This window comes from Solea senegalensis, linkage group LG20 (genome assembly GCF_019176455.1).
Source record: "Solea senegalensis isolate Sse05_10M linkage group LG20, IFAPA_SoseM_1, whole genome shotgun sequence".
In the NCBI taxonomy this organism is placed as follows: domain Eukaryota; kingdom Metazoa; phylum Chordata; class Actinopteri; order Pleuronectiformes; family Soleidae; genus Solea; species Solea senegalensis.
This window is the reverse complement of record NC_058039.1, coordinates 13,285,467-13,300,679: the sequence shown is the minus strand read 5'-3', so window position 1 is coordinate 13,300,679 and position 15,213 is coordinate 13,285,467. Positions and strand designations below refer to the sequence as shown.

Genomic DNA, 15,213 nt, shown 5'->3' with positions numbered 1-15,213 from the left:
CTTTCTTTCAATTATCAAATTGCTGTTCTATACACAGTCACAAACTGTTAAAAAGCAAATTCAACCCACAAAATAATCAACCCACCCCAGATCAAACCTCTAAACAGCTAAAAGATGCATTTAAATTATGAATTTAAAGTAAAGGCAAGAAAAAAAGGACCAAAAATCCCTGAGGGGAAATCCCAACAAACCAAACACCCATACAAATGTGTGTTTACTCGCATTTCCCTCAGAAATCCTGAAATATTACACACGTTTCTTTCACCCTCCCACACACACACACACACACACTACTGCCTACAGCACCTCACAGCAGCCACGTGGTCCTGGAACCACCACCACACTGTCTGATAAGAGATGAAAATAGACGAGTGAATAAAGCGTCTACTTGAGAGATTTAATCATTACTAATTTATACATGATGATCATAACAATTATCTTGACTTCACTGCTTCACTTACTACTAATGTTTCAACCAGACTGTGGAGCTGGAGTTAATGTTCCCAAAATATCCCAAAAAAAAAAAAAAGAAAAAAAGAAATCGGAGTCAGCGTTTGAAAACGTTCAGATGAGAGGCTTTTGATCTGGAGACAGACTTTGTGAGGTTCTGTGTTTGTGGTCGGACATAACTAATGTGGGGCCAAGCCATATCAAAGTCAAGTCTCTCTTTAAAGTTCGCTCTCTTTTATTGATTATGACGTAGATGTCGGACGCTCTTGGTTAAAAAGACTAACAAACTCAATGTGTTACACCAACTGAAATCACTCGGGCTGCAACTCACCATCATATTTTGCATAAATCCATAACATTTTCATCATGTTCTGACTTTTTTGTGGAAGAAAACCACTCCAGAAATGATTTGGCAACTTCTATAACAAAACAAAGTAGTATCAGCCTGATTGTAAAATGTAAATAATGAAACCTCTGAACAAATCTAACCGGCTCTTCATACTTTACATTGTTGCACCTTCACACCGAGTGTCTTTTCACACAGGTAATTATAAGATGTGACTGTTGCTGAAAGAACAAAATGTTACCTAATGAGCCAGCAGAGGATTTACATTGCTTCATGTCACATGTGGATGGTGTTGATTGTCAAAGAGGGCCTGTCGATCTGGTTCCATAAATGTCTGCAGGCTGTTTATTTCCATGCGACATTCAGGCAGAGGAGGATTTGCTAATGTTTTATTAACTGTTTTAAGAATATGTCGGCAAAGAACGATACTAATAATTAATTTTTTAATTACTATTAGTATTACTATTACTTAATGACACCAAATATTGAGACGAAGTTAATGTTTGTGGGGTAAATCAGGCCAAAACTGTTCAGTGAATTATACTTCAAAAAAATATACAAATGTACTAATAAATAATATAGTAAATGATACAGTATTATTATAGCAAATTGCTGGAATTATATGCTCATCTTTCAGGAGACTGAAAATGTCTGCTAAATGTCATGTCTGATTGGACGTAGCCTCTCATGCTAATTCTATCTTTTTATACCCTTATAAATCTGATCATAAGAAATTGTTTTTTGAAAGCACATTTTTTGGGCATTTCTGTTTTAATTCATTGATTTGCTGTAGTATGTTGTCTCTGATGATGTCTGCAGCATGTGGCTCACCCTGATGTCCACACACACAGAGACATGTTTCCAGTAGCAGTCACAAATGTGTTGAACGTGATAAGCTCTCTCTCGTGTTTATCAGCGTTAAACGTGTTGGGCGCGGCCTCCTCGTCTGGCTAGAACGTTACAGCGTTTTAGAGCCCCGCAGTGTTTGACTGCAGTGGCGCCCCCCAGAGGATGAAATGTCCAGATATGTGGTAGCGTTAGGCTGTCAGAAGGTTTTCTGTTTTACATATGTACTTCTGTGACTGCGTCCACAGAAAATCAACATCTTTTACCCTCTGACAGTAGATGATTTGAGACACACACACACACACGATCTTTGTAGCTATTATGACTCTGTAACCGCAGCTCTCTCTCCCCTACTCTGACATGGCTGTAATTACACAGGACAGAGCATGTTTTCTTCTGTGTAATTATTTTTGTCTAGTTTGTGTGTGTGTGTGTGGTGTAGGCAGTACTAAATGCCAAGGTGAAAGGAGGAGAGGAGGCGCAGATACGGGAGGAAAATAAAGATAATGTTGAGGGAGACGGCGATGGCGGGTAAAGGAGGAAGTAGCTCTGCTCTGTCGCTTCTTGATAAAACACAGTTTTGTTGCACTCAGACTCTCTCCTGGTCATTTGATTTTTTTTTTTACCCGTCATGTTAGAACCTTGTCTGCCTAAAAAAAATATAAAGCAGTCAGATACAAAAGGTCATGTGTGAAATGCTTGAAACGCCTCAACATTTAAAAAAATAAAAATCATTGTAACGGAGTGTTTCCATCATCAGGTGAAAGTTACAAAAAGTCACAGCACCGTCAGAACAATTGAAACCATGTATGTTTCCCAACTCTCTCGTCCCTGGTGACAAAGCAAAGGCGAGAGTGAAATTACTGTCATAATGGAATGTTTTTTCAGAAGTGAGAGAAGTCTGTACCTCCAGTCTCTATTTAGCGAGCCTTTGTCATCACCATTGACTTTCATTGGAAGCCGAGCTGTGACAGAAGAACGTAAAGGTCGAGAACAACAGTGATTCAGTCAAAATGTCACTGCAGCACTTTAGCTTCACTCCACTGTGACACCTGGGACCTTTAGCTCAGTGTTTGCTGGCGTCACCTCAGCTCCACAGCTCCACAGCTCCCATCTTCTGACACAAGTGTTTTCTCAAGTGTTACAGAGTTTTAGCTTGAGTAGTTTGTATTTAACTTATTTTCTTGTTTGAATGAATGAATGACTACCACGGTCAGTAAACTTATATTTGACTTAAATTGGGATGGTGATATGAGAGGGAATGGTAATTTTTACATCATTATTCTCATTTTCATTTCAATAACATGTTAATTATGATTACTGTCTGATATTTGTGCAGATCTGTGAGAAATAACAATGTTTTCTTCGGGCTGGAGTATATGATGTGTATATTTAAAATGCTAAAATCCTCCTGCGATTTGATAATTGATTAGATTTCCTACAATTTGCAGCAGTCGTTCCTCCATAATCGAGTTCACCTGTGTGGAAAAATCTGAACATTAATCGATATCGAGTTGAGTCAGGACCTCGTGAATTGGTATTGAAAGTATTCAGGTTCTCAGCTGAGTTTGGACAGACTAAGTCGTCTCTCTGTGCAGTTAGAGGCCTTTTGTCCTCGCTCGTTCTCCGTCGCTCGTCTTCCCACTGAACACTGACGCTGTTATCAGCCTCGCATGCCACTGATGTGATGACTCATGGCTGTTAGAGTGTAATTACAGCTCGACATTAATGCAGCATTCACACGGTGTGACCTGAGTGTGTGAATCCGTGCAGGTGTGTGTGTCTTTGTCTCGCTCATTTTCTCTGTCTGTGTCACAAAAGCACAAACTCTTTACGTCCATCTCTGACTGAGTGTGTGATTATTGTAAAAATACAACAATGTGATTTCTTGCTGTCATTTAGTTGTTCATTTATTTGGGTGGTAAATTTTGACTAACTGCTGTACAGAGACAAAGTCAGGTTTTAATAAGAGAGACCCACTTTGACTCTGTCATGTCAATGATTAATGACTTGTGTGTGTGAGAGAGGAAACCAGAGGCTTGAGTCCACGACTGTTTATTTTAGTCGGTGTGAATGAGAGCGAGGACCCCGCGTCCATGACGACGGCTGAAGCTCTGAAGGCCGAAAAGATTTAAAGATTTAAATTAAATAGAATTTTTTGTCCAGTCAGTGTGATGCAGTTGTTTTGAAGTTCCCACAAGATCTCCATAAAAAGAACTTTAGATTTAGGATTTCTCCCTCCTGCTCCTGCAGCTCTGTTTCTTTATTTTTCACTTCAGAAAGCATGCCTAGGACAGCGTTTTTATTCATAGCTTGGAAATAGGTTATAAAAGTATAATAGGATTAAATGTGCTACCATTTCTCCTTATGTTGTGTTTGATTTAAAAGTTTGATTCCATTTAAGTGATCGGTGATGTTTTTGATTTGACATTAATGCACTTAATTAAAGGAACTTTTAGTATTCCTGTAAATAGAAGTGAATACATACAGTATAATCTGTAAAACATGGTCATTTCCAGGAGTTGATTTACTGGAGTTATTATGATATTCATTTCAGCAAAAATGTAGCGAAACAAAACAATACAAAAACATATAATTAGTTAAAATCAAATAAGTTTATTGTGGTGAATTTATATCTAATATTTCATTTGTGTAAAATTTCCCCCTCCGTTAACATTTAAGGACAACATTTAAGGACACACACAAAAAACTACATTAAAGCATATTTTATACAATTATTGCAATAATATTGTGAATCATGATTGTTTTGGTCAGGAAAACCAAATTATAGCAAAAAATGTTTATTTTATTGATTGTTGTCACCAAAAGTGTGTTGCCTACTGTTCCTTTAATTTCCCTACGTGTCAGTTCTTCTCTCCCGCTGCTATCGCGGTGTCGTATCTTCTCTCCTCTTACTTCCTGTCATCCTTTGACCCCTGTCAGGTCCTCGGAGCTCCACCTGGAACAGTTTCCCTGAGACAGTGGGCAACACTGTGGGAAACGTTATAAACGTCGCGTTATCTCAGCGTGAAACATCACAGGCTTCTCTCACAGTTTACTCAGCGACAGAAAGAGAAGCTGAAAAACGTCGGGAGGACAACTGAAACACAGTCTGCCGTGTTTGTTTTGGCCCTCAGGTTCAGTTCCAACACAGAAGTAGCATTTCTTTTGCACTTGAGTTTATTTTGGGACTTTTTGAACTGGTCCACTCGTGCTGTGACGCCGAGGGCGTCTGTGACGCTGGAAATGGGACAGAGCAGAGGGAGGAATTGCACTTCATCCTGTTTGTGTTTGTGCTTTCATGGTCAACCCGGGGTCATCTCTCTCAGCACAGATCATACACACGTGTGGTTTGTGGTTGTGTGTTTATGATATAATGTGTGTGTATGTATTTGTGCTTTCTCTAACTCTTTTTCTCTTCCTTCAGCCTCATCGGTTGTTGTTTTCTTTCTTTTCTCTCTCTCTCTGCACCACATGTGGTCAGTTATCTCTCTCTCTCTCTCTCTCTGTGTGACCTAGACTGACTCGGCCTTCTCGTTCTTCAATCTGTTAGTTTGCATAAGCTGCTGTCTGTGTTTTAATGGAAGCTGTCTGTCCATGTGTTTACATGATGTTGTAACTAACACTCCTCTCCTCAATATTACTCAATAGTCATTTTTACATAATTATTCTCATTTCCATGTGAACAACATGTTAACCCTCATGTGGAGGATAAAGATCAGAATTGAACTTCAGGGGTTTAATTGTGCCATAATGTTGATGGTGTTTCATGCTGAATGTGCTACTGACGACGTACACGATTGCAGGCGAAAAATGTTGGCCTATATTTTTTGCTATGACCCACTTGTGTGTCTCTTCACTGGAGCTGAATGTGAAACCAAAGTATCTCCACACAACAGCCTTAAAGTAATAATCTTTCTAAGTGTTATTGTATTAGGTACTGACACCTAAGTCTAGTGCCAGGAAACTGGCCTCTTAAGACTGAGTTTGCTGCTTTATCTTGCTGTTAAACATCCTTCTCTGACTCGAAACTGAAGATTCTGTCACTTTATAAAGTCGCTAACTCTCATGCACCAAAGTCCATAGAGAAAATGTGTGATTTTGACCTGACCTTTACCCTCCTAGTGCAGTATATTGCTATTTAACTTTTGTATTGTTGTCAATACATACGATCAACTTCTCTGAGACAAAAACTAGTGTAATTCACCTTTTATCTTTTAATATATTTTACTCTTCAGGGTCAAGTTTTCATTGTCCTCTTACTCCACTCACTGTATTCCTGCTCCATTCTCGCCTCACCTCGCCTCCTTTCCTTTCATCTCTCTCGTCTCTCCCCGTGAGCTCGTTAAAAGAGGATTACTGTCCCACGAGCAGCGAGATTTGAAGTCTGAACATAACCTGACTCCTAAATGAACCTGCGCCATTTGGAGCAATTAGCGCTGCCATCGACGACTGTGCGTGTTGTTGTGGCTTGTGTCGGGGGCAAAGTCAAGAGACGTCGGGTGTGGTGGACTGACTCCTCCTCTTCCGTTTTGTTATCGACACACACACTCATTCTCGTTTACCATAACCTAAATCCAACCCCAATTCTAAACCTAACTTTAATACCAGGTCCACCCTCCATCCATCCATCCATTTTCTACCGCTTATTCAAGGTCGGGTCGCAGGGGTAGCAGCTTGAGCAGAGAAGCCCAGACTTCCCTCTCTCTGGTGGAGGCGTTCCCAGGCCAACTGAGAGACAGTCTCCCCAGTGAGGCCTGGGTCTTCCCTGGGGCCTCCTCCCAGTGGAACACTTCACCAGGGAGGCGTCCGGGTAGTTAAGTAGGCAAGACACCGCAAGTCTATGTCCGGGAATCGAACACACAACCCTCTAGTTGAAAGACGACTCGCTCTTCCAATAAGCTACCATTGTGGTAGAAGACACACATGAAGAGACGTTAAGCATTTCCTAGACCCTTAACCCTAACCTTAAGTATCACAACTATATGGCTAACCCTTAACATAAACCCAATTCTTACCTTAACCTTAAAACCGTCAAAAGGCCTTTTTAACGGTGGCAGAATGTGAGGACGAGTCAAACTGTCCTCACTTCCTGTGGTTCTCACAAAGATACCCATACAGGAACACACACACACACACACATTACAATACTCCTCTGTCTGTTTTTTCCTCTTGAGCGTGGACTGGCAGCTCCTGTGACAATGAAACTGAATTTTACATGCAAACTCACACCTGCCTGTGAACAACGCGCGCGCACACACACTTACAATAACAAATACACACAGACACACGAGGCTTACGTCCATAAAAAGAGAGAGAAGTAGTTTTTTATTGTTGGAGGAGGCTTTTTATCACATTTAACGAGCGATCTTCGGGACAGTTTTACCACAGAACCATTAAGACATCAGACCGGGTCAAAGACGCTCCCTGCTCATTGAGGATTTATCAGAGCGGAGGTCAAATTTACCTCATTTAGATCAGAAACCTCCGTGGACTTTTATTGTAAGTAGTTCTTACTTCTTTTTTTTTATAGATGTCCTGTAACAAATTCTTATTGTACCTCGACTTAGGAGGAAATATTCACTCATGTCAGTTAGTAGAGTTACAGAAAAACAACTTCATGGATTTTAGTGAAATTTAAACTTACTTTATGTATTAATATACATAAATATAGGCCCTTGCCTTAGGTATTTAGTTTCTCTCAGGTCAAAATAACAGTATTATGTGTTCAGCTACTTATATCGCTTCAGTAGTACTCCACTATTTATTTTCTTATGTGTCCAAAGGGGCTGAAAAATGCATTCTAATCGAAACCAAAATTAAAGTAAAAATTGCAAAGAACGCAGTTTAATCGTCATATTTTTCATTGTTCGGTGCCAAATAAAAAGTGTAGTAAATACAGTATGTGTTGGAAAGAAATCATAGAAATCTAAGAGTATAGTTGATTTTACTTCATATTAATATTAAACTTTACTTGAGCTTGAACTTTTACTAAATGTCTGTCATTTAGATATTTTATCCGTATCGTTCAGCCTTTTATTCTAGTTTTCACCGTCATGTGAAACAAACATTGATGAGTCCTGCGTGGGACAGAAGATCACGTGACACGTCGCGATGTCAGCCCGAATAAAAGCGATGAAGCCAAATCAAACGCCGAGGCCAGACTGAATGTAAACGTTGACGTCATGGCGACGGGGGGACAGCGCAGACGCCTCTGACAGCCTCGTAATTACTGCTTTCTCACATTCTCGGGTCAAGTGCCTCAGTGAAAGGACAGCGGATGGGATGGTGTGTGTACAGGGGTGGAGGAGTGGTGGCCATGGTAACGAGAACAGCTGGGGTTAAAATGAAGAGCCTGGTTACCGTGGTTATGTGTTTTGCGTTTGTATTTGTGTACACTCTTCACATTCTTTGCCCCGTTCGCTCCCTCACGTTTTGTCTTTTTTATTTTTTGTTTCCCACCCACTGACCTCATCGTCGTCTTCCTCAAAATACTTATCTCCTCTTCCTCAGTTCTTCAGTTAGTTTTTCTGGCAATATGCTAGCCGCTGGTAGCACGTCAGCTAAACTCGCTATGAGTCGACTTGAAATATTGAGTTAACTTCCGGTAAACTGTTAAATAAAACTGAATTTCACCCTTTTATTGCAGCCACATTGAGGAGCTGGAGCCAAACTAACTGGGTTAAAACATAAATATAAACAAACATTAGTCACTGCAGTATTATAGAAAGTTACTTCTCTTATTTGCTGTCACTATTTCTCTTTCACTTTCTCCTCTTTGTGTGATGTTTTTGTTCCTCTTGGACTGTGTCCTGTGTCTGTCCCCGTCTCACCCTCGTTACTGTGCACTGCTGCCTCCTGTTCACCCTCGTTGTAAATAACTCTCACTCTCACTTTTATCAATCAGTGTTTTCCGGTCACTTGACACCAATTTATCTCGGTTAAAGTACTTTTTTTTCCCTCCCTCCCGCCGCTCATTAATCGTCTTTTTCTCTTTTTGTTCCTCTTTCATTGCGTCACTCTGTCCTTCCTTCCTTCTCCCGCTCATTAACCTGTCATTATCTAAAGCACTGAAACCAAAAGGGTTTGGATGAAGCTTCTCTTTTCTCACGGGGTCATAAATCTATCGCTCTCTTCCAAAGTGCAGTTTCCCCTCCCTCCCTCCGTTCTCACCATTTTTCCCCCGGTGGTTCTTCTCTTCTTCCTCCTCCGTCTTTCCTGCTCAAGTGTTTTTGTGTGTTTGTTGTGTGAGCAGTGATTTCAGGGCGACCGCTTTGCAAAGTGTGTCCTCAAATGATGTGAGGTGAAAAACTCATGCTGAAGTCTCTCACATACACACTCACACACACACACACGATCGTTGACCTTTGCCCTGAGGAGGCCACTGACCGGCCTATTAAAGCTCCAGACGTCATCATCACTGTTTTCACGCCGCTGCTGAGCCTGATGGTGACAATCAGGAAGTAACACGGACAGGTCACAGAGGTCACGTGGCTTTTCTGTCCCCACTCAGGCTTTTTCTCTGTTGTTTTGTTTTTCTTGGGTATGTGTTAGCCCAAAAAATGTGTCCCATTTTCTCGGCCAAGTAATTTAATCTTGCTCTGCAGAAATCCTGGCTGCTCTGTTCACACTGCTGAAACTCTGCTGTTGCATCATGAGTCTCCTGATGTTCAAATAATAGTTCCCTATTATTTTTAACTTTTTCCTCCACGTGATTTTATCCCTCTAATTTAAAAACAAACAAACAAAAAAACAACTCCTTTTAGCTTTTGGAGAAACATAATAAGGTCATGAACCAGGTCACCATTAGTGGTGTTTGCTCCAAGACTGCTGTGAGCTTGACGGTGATTGGACAAATGCAGCAAAAACTTCACTTCCATGGAAGCTCAGCTTCTCTGGGAGTCGATCGAGCAGTGGTCGGGGCGCGGACGCTGGGCTTCGGGGTCATGATTGGAGGAACTATTATAGCATTTTAGCTTTAAATAATTAGCGTGTTTCCTTGTTCCTGTTCAAAATGTATGTATGAAATGAGCTTCCTCTGTTCCAAGGCCAGCAGCTCTCCATTATAAGATATCTCAATTTTTAACTGACCTGTCAAAGATTAGGTGAACTTTTTCTGATGCAAACCTCACCTACTGTGTTCATGATGTTAAATAATATAAAAGTCTATAAAAGACACAGTTGGAGGAAGGAAGTAAACTTCAACTTCTGAGCTTGACCTCTGGTCTCTGCCTCCACACGGGTCAACTTCCCACATCTCATCACTTCATCCCCACATTAAGACTCCAGCACCCCTCGTGTGTGTTTTGTGTGCTCCCTGAAGTCAACTCCACTTAATCCATCCTTGTTAAGTTTATCTGAGGGTCACACTCGTCTGTCCTCTCCCGTTTCATCCTCCTCCTCCTCTTCTGTCCTCTAATCTCTTAATGGCATCCCATGGTATCACTGTCTATGTGTGTGTGTGTGTCCATCTGTCTGTGTCCGTCCCTTCAGAGCAGGTGTAGCGGTCCGTGCAGTCCCCCCCCCGTCAAAGCATAACTTACTTAAACTGTCAGTGATAACAGCGGCGAAGAGGCCGAGTCGTCTGTAGAAAACAGTGGACGCAGACATTTATATTTATATTAAACCTGATAATATTTGTGAAGCACCAACATTTAAGGGAAAACTAGTTTCCTATTGTTTATCTGCCTGATTTTTTATAATTGATTGATGTTTCTTATAAATCTTTGTTTTCAAGTATTAAAATGTGGATTTTTGCCAGCTTTTATAAGAAAAGGTTAAAAATATTCTAGATATAGTCTCTTGTGGACTGCACAGTTAACTGACAGTTATTTTCATTACTAAATTAATTAATATTACTTGATTGATTACTAGTGCATGATTACTGAGCACGTTTGGTTTGTGTTTTATGGGCATGTTAATTGTGAGTAAAGACCACAATCTTCTACTTGTAGTGTGTAAATATTTTACAGTTTGTTCTTTAATTATGGTGCAACACTGGAAGAGAGTGATCTCTTAGATTCACTTGATTACACACTAATGATCACATAGTTTAAATGCTTTTGTTCCCTTAATTGTGCGCACTGAGCCTTTAATAACTCATCGACAGCTGGAGACTCGAGTCCAAAAACAGAATTAACCTCCGTTTACTGGACGTGGAGCCAGGAGTCAAACTGTTTTTGGACTTTTTTTTCCCAGCTGAAATAAGATGAGACAAAATCTGCAGCTGTGGAGAAAAACTTGAGTCCCACCGCTCTGTATCTAAACCCAGCTCGCCCCCTAACTGCAGAGCGTGGCACTGCAGCGAGACTGTGTTTGACTCATAATGTTTGGATGCATTTCAAGGATGCTCTAACTTCCTCTGCAGTCTCTTCTATCCTCTGATTCTGATTTTTACTGTAAACCTCACTCACTGAGCAATTCAGCTCCACAACATCATCAGGTTTGACTTGCCAGACAGGACGTGTTTTATCCAGTGGAGAGGTCAGAGGTCACGCAGCTGTGCGGGAACAGCATCGGTGTGTGCCAGTCAGTGTTGAAGTGTCACGGTCACAGCACGTGCAGCTCAGAACAGGGGTTTTCCTCACATATAAGAGCAGGGAGTCGAAGCAACGTTTTATCTCATTATGACTCATAGATGATATGAAAACTGATCACTGCCGTGCCAGGAAAATAATAACAAACCATTATTGTGGCATATTATGACATTTATAGTTTTATATCGTCGTCGCATGAACGATGTCTTGATATAATGTGAAAAATGTCCTGTTTTTATGCACAATACTGATTTACTTTTGTTTTTCTCGCATGACAGCGATAACCACCCATCGATAATTCATCTCTTTATTTTATTTATTTATTTTTATTTCTTTGTACGTTTTTGTGCTGAAACAGAGGTCAGACGCTTGCACGTGTAAAAACAGACTGTGACAGGAAAGAGGATGTGAAAGTCCAGGGTCAGAGGATTCATCACTCGGATGTGTCCTTTTCCTCACCCTCCTCCTCTTCCCTCTGCTCATCCCCTCCTCCTCTTCTTCAGCACCAACTGTCTGTTCTTCTTTCCCTTCTCCTCCTGCAGCTGCGTCGTCCTGACACGGCTGCAACGCCACGTTCACGTCACATTTTATTCATAACATCCCAATAATTAACCCTTCCGTTACCATTGCTGTCGTCGTCGACAGGATCCGGCATGCGTATTTCTCATTGCTTTGAACTCCTAGACCGTTTGTGACCGTTTGTGACCGTTTGATCTTGAAAATTCAAAAGCAACCTGGAAAGCAGAGAAATGGAGCTCTGTGAGCGTCCAATCACAGATTCACACACAGCACTCAGTAACTTTTGAATAACTGCCAGATATTGACAGTTGAAGTTATCTAGTACTTACAAGTTGAAATGTAAGTCAGAATGTCTGTAATTCTGCAAACAAAACTGCCATTTTCTGTCCATAAAGCTGTTTAAAAGCATTCATTTCCGTTAACCATGAACCACAATTACCCGGCTTTAACTTCCTGACATTTATCGCAGTAATTATTGAAACTGATTCATATCTGACCGCAGCGTCCAGGCCTGTCTTCAGTTTGTCCTACAGTCTTATTTCCACACACTGATACAGTTTATGTGTCTGACTGCAGAGACATGTGTTTGTTGCAGCTGCTGCTGCTTATGAAATTACAGCAGCTATTTCTACTCCTCGTCTTCCACATGAACATATTTATTTATTTATTCAGATGTGACTGCCTGCAGTTTACAGCAGGAGGAGCGAAGGTGACCTTGGTGACCTCGGTGGCGTCCAGTTATCTATGGAAATGATGCTGACTGGGAGACGTGAGCTGATACTGGCCATAGTGTGCGGAGGAAACGGCTTTTATGGTTGTCGTATTGAGTTTTAATGGTTTAGTGAGTCTGTGTGAGATTTGTGTCTCTGATATCTGTCTGAAATCACTTATTCACTAAACAGTCAATGCGACAAACGTCAAAACCTGTATTTATTCACATTTTCACAAATATGCATGGGGTAAAGAAGAAATATGACCCTGAATGGAAACACAGAAGGCTTTGAAATATTACGCATATGTTTTTATGCTCGAGGCTGAGATGTTTGTGAACTGAGATAAAGATAAATGTGAATAAAACAGAAACAGATCTCCCTTATATAAACAACAACAGCTACTGTTACCGTTTATTTTCTATTGTGAGATGCGATTTCTTATCTTTTTTTTAGTTGACCTGGACTTTAGTGCCACCTACTGTCCATCCCCAACATTTGCTTGAACAGCAGTGGATAGAAACACACAAAAAGGTGCATTTTCTTCTGTTGAACACTGCAGTTAATCCACCTCGTCCATGTTTCCCACACTCCTCTGTCTTCTCCTTCATCCCTCCATCTTTCTTCGTCTTCTTCTTTTCAGTTTTGCCTCCTGTGTTGTCAGCTCATCTGTGGTCTGACGTTGACGTTGTTCCCCTGACCTCTTGACCCTGACTGTGAGCAGCCAGAGAGAGAGAGACAGAAACGGGACTGATTGAGTGATTTAAAAAAAAAAAGTCATATATTATTAATATCTTCAGTTTTTTTCTTGCATCAGAAGATTGTGTCATCGCATCATTTTTTCATTATAATTTGTGCAGCGTGAATGAAAACATTTTTAGTTCTAATATGATATGAAACACAAGTGATTATCTGGTTTTTAAAAAAATATTACAGATGTATTTGAATAGTTGAAAACTGCGTAAACAACAGATGAAATTGACAAAGTGAATCAATAGTTTGATTTTATTAAGTTGTGTAGTTGAATGACACACACACACACACACACACACACACACACATAATGTGTGGGTCTCTTCTGCCCCACAGTGGTGGTAACACACACTCTGGTCTTTCCTGCAGTCCTACATGTGGTTTTTAGCATTTCCCTTTTTATTGTTTTCTCCCTTTTTTTTTTACTATTTTATATTCGTTTAATTCTTCTTTGTCTCCTGGAGTTAGAATTTGATTTGTTGTCCTCGCAAAGACAGAAACATTTTAATATTTCACTTAGTTTAAAGAAACAGAAAGTCCTCTAGAGGTCACTCACTTTGTGCCAGGGAGGACTCTGGGTAATGTAGGAGAAAGTCCCAGCTGTTTCTTCATCTTTATCACGTCATGAGGATCGGGAAATGACTAACAATTGATCAGCTAATAATTGTGTTTCTCCGGTGATGAGCTTACATTTAAATATGGATTTAATCATTTGTATGTGTGAGCATCGTGGTGTAAAAGCACACGTTTAGATGACCGTGAGTCATGACAGTCAGTGACTGAAGTATGGAGCTGATATATTTTTATATTTGTATTTCTCCCCCCATGACTGCCATGAAATGTCAGCTGATTGATCGTGGCTGTGTATTGTTTTTGTCTGGAGGTTGCCAAGGCTACACACGCACACACACACATACATTGAGAGTTTGAAGACCCCACTGTCCAGTCTGCGGCCTGACTAATGCTGAATCATACACACACACACAAATTCTTCATAGGACACCACGTCGAAGAAAAAACCCCAAAACGTTATCCCTAACCTTAACCATAACCCAGAGAAAGCTCTTAAAGACATACATGTATGACATCAACTGAAAAACACACACGCAGACAGAGAGAAAAGAGGAATAAAAGGAATAACAATATAGACTAACGTCGAATAAAGACATGAATTCAATCTAAAACAGTATCAGTGTCACTTTGAAGCCAAAAGCTGAATGAGAAAGTGAGTAAAATGCACTTAAACAAAGTAGTTACACACACACACACTCACTCACGTTGCTTTAATTGTCGTTAGCCTGCGTCATTCAAAGATAGCTGTGAATAAATATCTCAGTCAGGATGTGTTGCTCACTCATGGCAACAGAGGCAAACACAACATCCACAAACTGCAGTCGACGTGTGCAGACCAAATGCATAACCTATGTATAATTATTATATTAGTATATACAGTATATGTACATAATGTCAGGATCTTTGCTATTTATCTACCCTTGAAACAGCAGTCGATTTATAGAGACACAGATGTCATTTTTAAAGTCACACAGAGTAGGATTTGCACTCCCCCTACAGTTTGTGAACAGTATTGTTGTGGTTATATATATATATATGTGTGTGTGTGTATATATCTATATCTATATAGATATATATGTGTGTGTTTATATACATATACATATATATAAAAATGTATATATGTGTATATAAATATATGTATATAAATACAATTCTTCTAAGCAACTTACAGACAGAATTAGAAAAAAGAGAAAGTGTTTAGTCTGTTTCTAATATCAATTTGTTCCATAAACAAAGGAATCACAATCAATTACAATATTTAAAAGTCATTCATATTCATATCGTGACCAAATATGACATCATTTAGCCTCATTCTGGTTACATTTCCATGTTTAGTTGAGTTTTTTCTTCTTCTCTTATTTGCATAAGAAAGATTTATGCTTAGTGTATTGTGCACTGACGCACAGTAAAAGAGGGGCAGATATTATAATTATATATTTTTGGAGTTGTAATTTTAGTTTTACATGTTTCATTTTTTTTA

General features: G+C 40.0%; 1 protein-coding gene across 2 annotated transcripts in view; it reads left to right on the top strand.

Moving 5' to 3' along the window:
- Positions 1 to 15,213, top strand: part of macf1a (microtubule actin crosslinking factor 1a) — a 200,950-nt gene that overhangs the window by 44,448 nt on the left and 141,289 nt on the right. The gene's annotated exons all lie outside the window — the stretch shown is intronic.